General features: G+C 37.5%; 1 non-coding gene across 1 annotated transcript; it reads left to right on the top strand.

Annotated features, from left to right (window-relative positions):
• The first annotated feature begins 3,607 nt into the window (after window positions 1-3,607).
• On the top strand, window positions 3,608-3,711 carry LOC112208753 (U6 spliceosomal RNA). The gene has a single exon (XR_002943328.2). It is a non-coding gene; the product is annotated as a U6 spliceosomal RNA (small nuclear RNA).
• The last annotated feature ends 1,965 nt before the right edge of the window (window positions 3,712-5,676 follow it).

The following is a 5,676-nucleotide window of genomic DNA, read 5'->3' as shown; positions in this document are numbered from 1 at the left end:
TTACTGAATTTGCACAGGGAATCCAAATCTTAGACTCTACCTGTAATAAAATAAATTATTCCCTTCAGTCTATAGAAACCTCTTTAAGGACAGTCTAGTGAATGATACTCTAGTAATTTTTTTTTCACCCAGCACCTAGTGTTCCACCCTATTCTGTGTCCCCCACTGCCAGAAAAGAAGCCAGCATAAAACAAACTGAAACACACACACAAAACCCAGACCTTCCTGTTTTCAATATACACCATACTTTCTCACAGCTACACAACTTTGAACATTTCCTTCCCTCCACCTTATTTCTTTCCCCTTTTGTCTCCCATCCCACCAGCTGAGTCTTTTCTGTCAACCTGTGGAGCCGTTGTTGGTTCTGTTCACCACTGGATCCTTAACACTTAGTTCAGGGTCTGGGACCTGGTAGGTGATTAATATTTGGTGAGGCCTTGGGGTGACTTGGGTGCTGAAGTCCTTCTTTTTTGTATTCTGATTATTATGGTTGTAGCAAATATTCTCAGACATTGATTTAAACTCCTAAACTTGAAACTTTTTGAAACAGTGTTTTGTTTTTGTTTTTTGAACAACATTCTTGCTTCACACTGAATCATGAGTAAAAATTACCTAAGTGAAGGAATAAATGTTGGAGTCACATGCAGTGGCAAATGTGAAAGAGAATATATTTCAGATTGTGACAGGAAATTTGTTATCAGGCTGCCTTAAAAAGCAATTACAATAACAAGCATGTTTACATAAAAATATCACTTTCTATGACCACATGTGACTTTCCAGAAAGTGACTGAGTGTATATTGAGCACAAAAGAAGAAGAAGAAGAAAAAAAAAAAAACCCGAACAGCAGAATAAGTAGGCAGAAACAAAGGGTAAAGATTTAGAATTCATGGAAATATTAAAATGAAAGAAAACAAATTATGGGTCTTGGAACCAAGAACCAAATGGATAAGGTTTGACATAAAGGGAGTATGACAATCATTCTTTGCGGGAGAATTAAAAAAAAAAATCTGCCCAGGTGCGGTGGCTCACACCTGTAATCCCAGCACTTTGGGAGGCCGAGGCAGGTAGATCACGAGGTCAGGAGATCGAAACCATCCTGGCTAACACGGTGAAACCTGTCTCTACTAAACATACAAAAAATTAGCCAGGTGTGGTGGTGGGCACCTGTAGTCCCAGCTACTCTGGAGGTTGAGGCAGGAGAATGGTGTGAACCTGGGAGGTGGAGCTTGCAGATTGCGCCACTGCACTACAGTCTGGGTGACAGAGTGAGACTTCGTCTCAAAAACGAAACAAAACAAACAAACAAACAAACCCGTCTGTATTTCTCCTATTTAAAAATAAAATGTAAAGTAGAGCTGATTACATTTCTATTAACATAATTTTTGGCTTTACATAAAACTAAAAGTTTATTTTTAAGAAAAAAGTAACAATTTTAATTTTTCTATGCACAAAATAATAAAAGTATTATTGTTTTATGGAAAGATCAAGTCTTATGAATAGCATGCTTTATTTTAGCAATATTCATAACATTAATGTGTAAAACTCAAACATTTACTCGTTTACCATTGGGTGTTATATACATTACAGACATTCTTTAGGGTATAGAGGAAGAATTTTTCATTGTGTAGCTGTTTAATTATACACATTCATAAGAATGTTAAAATTATAATTTTACGTAGCGATTTTGAGCAAAACTAAACTCAATATCAGATATGTTTCACACGAAAGTTTTAAATGGTCAAAATCAAGTGTTTCTCCTTTATATAATGTTTTTATTTAACGTATTATTAAACAAAACATTTAATTCACTTTTATGCTAAAATCTAAGAATCTTCTCTAGGGATCCAGGCTATTTATTAAGCATCTTTTGTGAGCTAAGCCCTGCTATTTATTAAGCATCTTTTGTGAGCTAAGCCCTGGGTTAGGGATGAGGGATGTAGATAAAAATGATATACAGTTCTGGATTTCCACAAGCTCAATTGTTATCAAAAAGAAAAAAAAATGTAGACATAAAAATTGCAATGTAATTTTGTATACACAAAACTGTGGTAAAGAACTTAAAAGATTTGGGGAACATAGGAATGACCGTGCATAAGTAAAATGAGAAGATCTTTGAGAGAAATCATGTCTATGTTGTTCTTTAGTGATTTTATTTTCTATTATTCATTGTCAAGGAGAAAGGGAGCGTTCTAGACAAAGAATTGCTCAAAATCACTGAGTAAATAAAAGGAGGAGTGTCGAGACTGATGCAAGTACAGGGTTACTCAGAAAGCTATGGTGACAAGAGGCCCTGAAGACACATTTCTGCAAACTCTAACAGGGCCTGAGTGTCATATGACAGGAGTTCAGATAAACTGGGAGTGAGAAAGCTGAGCTGTGAGGTGTCTGAATAGCCAATTAAAGCAAGAAGCCAAAAATGTGGAAGAAGTTAAGCTTTACTCTTTTATGATGATATAAGCAAAAGGCTAAAATCAGAGAAAGTGTGGACCCTCTCTTGCATTTTTCCCTATAAAACGGAGCACAGGTCAGAACAGATGTGAGAGTCATCTTACTATTGAGGGAGTCCCAAACAAAAGGTCTCGCAGTTTTACGGACCTTCAAGTAGTGGAGAGGATGAGGGAGAAGTTCTAAACATGGAAATGTACTGGGCATTGAGTGAGAGTCTCCCCAACCTCCCCTACCCAGCCTGCCACCGCTCCAAGGAGCATTTCGCAGGGGTAGCTGAGAGGGACCTCAGCCCAAGGGGACTCAGATGAAATGACCTATGAATGGAGGTGTCCTACTGGGGCTGGACATGAAAAGTTGCAAAGAGCATGACTGGCCAGGTGGGGCCAGAGTCATTGCCTGCTTCTGCCTTCAGAGACTGCAGTGCTGTGACTGTTCACCACATCTCCTGTGGGGAAGGCAGCTTTTTCCTAAGCCTCCCAGGTGAAGGGTTTATAATCACCAGACTGGATCTGGAAAATTTCCCAAAGTTTTTCACTGGAAGCTGGACTCCTCACCATGGTAAGAGCAGTACAGACATCATGATGTAGACAGTGGGCAAGTATAAGTGATTTGGAAACGTGGGAGTGGCATGATGAAATTTTCAGGCTAACAACCCTGATGACAATGTGAGAGTGGACAGGTTGGGGCCTGTTGCCAACAAGAAAAATGGATGAGAGACAGTCTCAATAGTTCCAGTATGCAATTTTAAACCTCCTGAAGGCCTTTTGTTCAGCTAAGAGATTTCCAGGATAATTTTGAAATCACTAAGTCTAGACATGAGGATTCTAAGCCACCCATCTTTCAACTCCTCTTTATTAAGGAAAAGGATGCTTATAATTAAGGTATTGGGTTTGCTTCTTTGCCTGCATCTGTACTTGTTGCAACTCTTCTTTTCCATTAATGATTGAGAGGTGGGAACTAAGTCCAGTGTTCTCATATACTTATTAAGGAGATCCCATTTGATCTCTTTCTTGGCCTTCCAGTGCTTCTTTCAGTATCTGACATGTAAATAGTATGATCAGTGGAGTTATATAGTGTTAGGGCTCTGAGATCCATTGCACAGCTAGCTTTCTAGATATTTGTTCCTGCAGTTGAAATGATCAAAAATATTTTTGATCAGTGCTCGCTTCGGCAGCACATATACTAAAATTGGAATAATACAGAGATTAGCATGGCCCCTGTGCAAGGATGACATGCAAATTCGTGAAGTGTTCCATTAAAAAAATAAACAAAAGTATTTGGATCATTGTATGATATTTATTTTAAAATGCAGCAATGTTGCAAATGATGCAAACTAATTTATTATGAATCAATGTGTTTATGAGTTGATATATTTACACTTCTATTCATATTTGAAGAAATATCAGTGAGTAGTAATGGTCTAAAACCATATAATATGCTTTTAGAGTTGCTATGGTAACTTATTTTCTTGGAAAATCTAATAGATGTCTGGAAACCTGCCATGGTTACTTACCAGCTATTGGAGAAATAGTACTGCATCTTGTTTTTTAAAAAGATCTGCTTATTTATTAACTTTACTGTAAATTTCCATAAATTTTAGCAATATGAACTATTTTTAATTAGTATCAATTGAAAGGAATTATAATATTTTCAAATAGTTAAGAAAATATAAATATAAACAAATAATCAATAAAGCCTTAAAAAGACTTATTTGAAAAGACTTGTGTAGAGTGTCCAAAATCCAGAACAATGAAAACACCAACTACTGACAAGAATGTACAGCAACAGGAAATTTTACTCATTGCTAATGGAAATACAAAATGGTACAGCCACTTTACAGAACAATTTGGTAATTTCTTATGAAATTAAACATACTCCTAGCATATGATCTAGCAATCTTGCACCTTGCTGTTTACCCAAAGTAGTTGAAAATATACGTCCACTCAAAAATGTTGATGTTTGTAACAGCTTTACTAAAAATTATCAAAACTTGGAAGCAACCAACATGTCCTTCAGTAGGTGAATGGATAAACTGTGGCACATCCTTGTCATCCAGTGACAAAGAAATATTATTAAATGTTAAAAAATATGAGCTATCAAGCCATGAAAAGACATGAGGGAAACTTAAATGTCCATTACTAGATGAAAGAAGCCAATCTGAGACAGATCCATACTGTGTAATGCCAGCTATATGACATTCTGGAAAAGGCAAAACTATGGAGACAGTAAAAACCTTAGTGGTTGTCAGAGTTTAGTGGGGAGTGAGGGGTAATAGGGAGAGCACAGATGATTTTTAGGACAGTGAAACTACTCTATACGATAACTATAATTTTGGGTACATATCATCATACCTTGTTTCAAACCCAAAAAATATGCAACATTAAGAATTAACCCTAATGTATACTATGAACTTTGGGTGATTATGATGTGTCAATGTAGGCTCATCAATTGTAACAAATATACTACCCTGGTGGGAAATGTTTAAAAAAGATCTGGGAAAATATAGCACAGACAAATTTTTGACAAATATTATTGAGAAAGAAAAGCAGAGAAAAACTACCATTCAATGAAATTATTAAAACAAAAAACAAGTAGACAGAAGTTAAAATTTAGACAGTTTCTCCTTTGTACAAATTTTGAATTAAATAAGACAAAAGCAAAATACCTTTATGAGAAAATATACAATCCAGAATTTTTAGAAGTGATCAAGTTATAAATTAATAATTCAGAAAAAAATAAAAATATAATAAAGGGAGGTTCCAAGATGGCCAAATAGGAATAGCTCCAGTCTACAGCTCCCAGCATGAGCGACACAGAAGACGGGTGATATCTGCATTTCCAACTGAGGTACCGGGTTCATCTCACTGGGGCTTGTCAGACAGTGGGTGCAGGACAGTGGGTGCAGCACAGTGAGCATGGGCTGAAGGAGGGTGAGGCATCACCTCACCTAGGAAGCTCAAAGGGTCAGGGAATTCCCTTTCCTAGCCAAGCAAAGCTGTGACAGAGGGCACCTGGAAAATTGGGTCACTCCCACCCTAATACTGTGCTTTTCCAATGGTCTTAGCAAGCAGCACAACAGGAGATTATATCCCGCTCCTGGCTTGGAGGGTCCCATGCCCACAGAGCCTCACTCATTGCTAGCACAGCAGTCCGAGTTCCAACTGCAAGGATGCAGCCAGGCTGGGGGAGGGGCGCCCACCATTGCTGAGGCTTGAGTAGGTAAGCAA

The sequence above is a fragment of the Pan troglodytes genome, chromosome 2 (assembly GCF_028858775.2).
Source record: "Pan troglodytes isolate AG18354 chromosome 2, NHGRI_mPanTro3-v2.0_pri, whole genome shotgun sequence".
Lineage (NCBI taxonomy): Eukaryota > Metazoa > Chordata > Mammalia > Primates > Hominidae > Pan > Pan troglodytes.
This window is presented reverse-complemented; position numbering and strand designations above follow the sequence as displayed.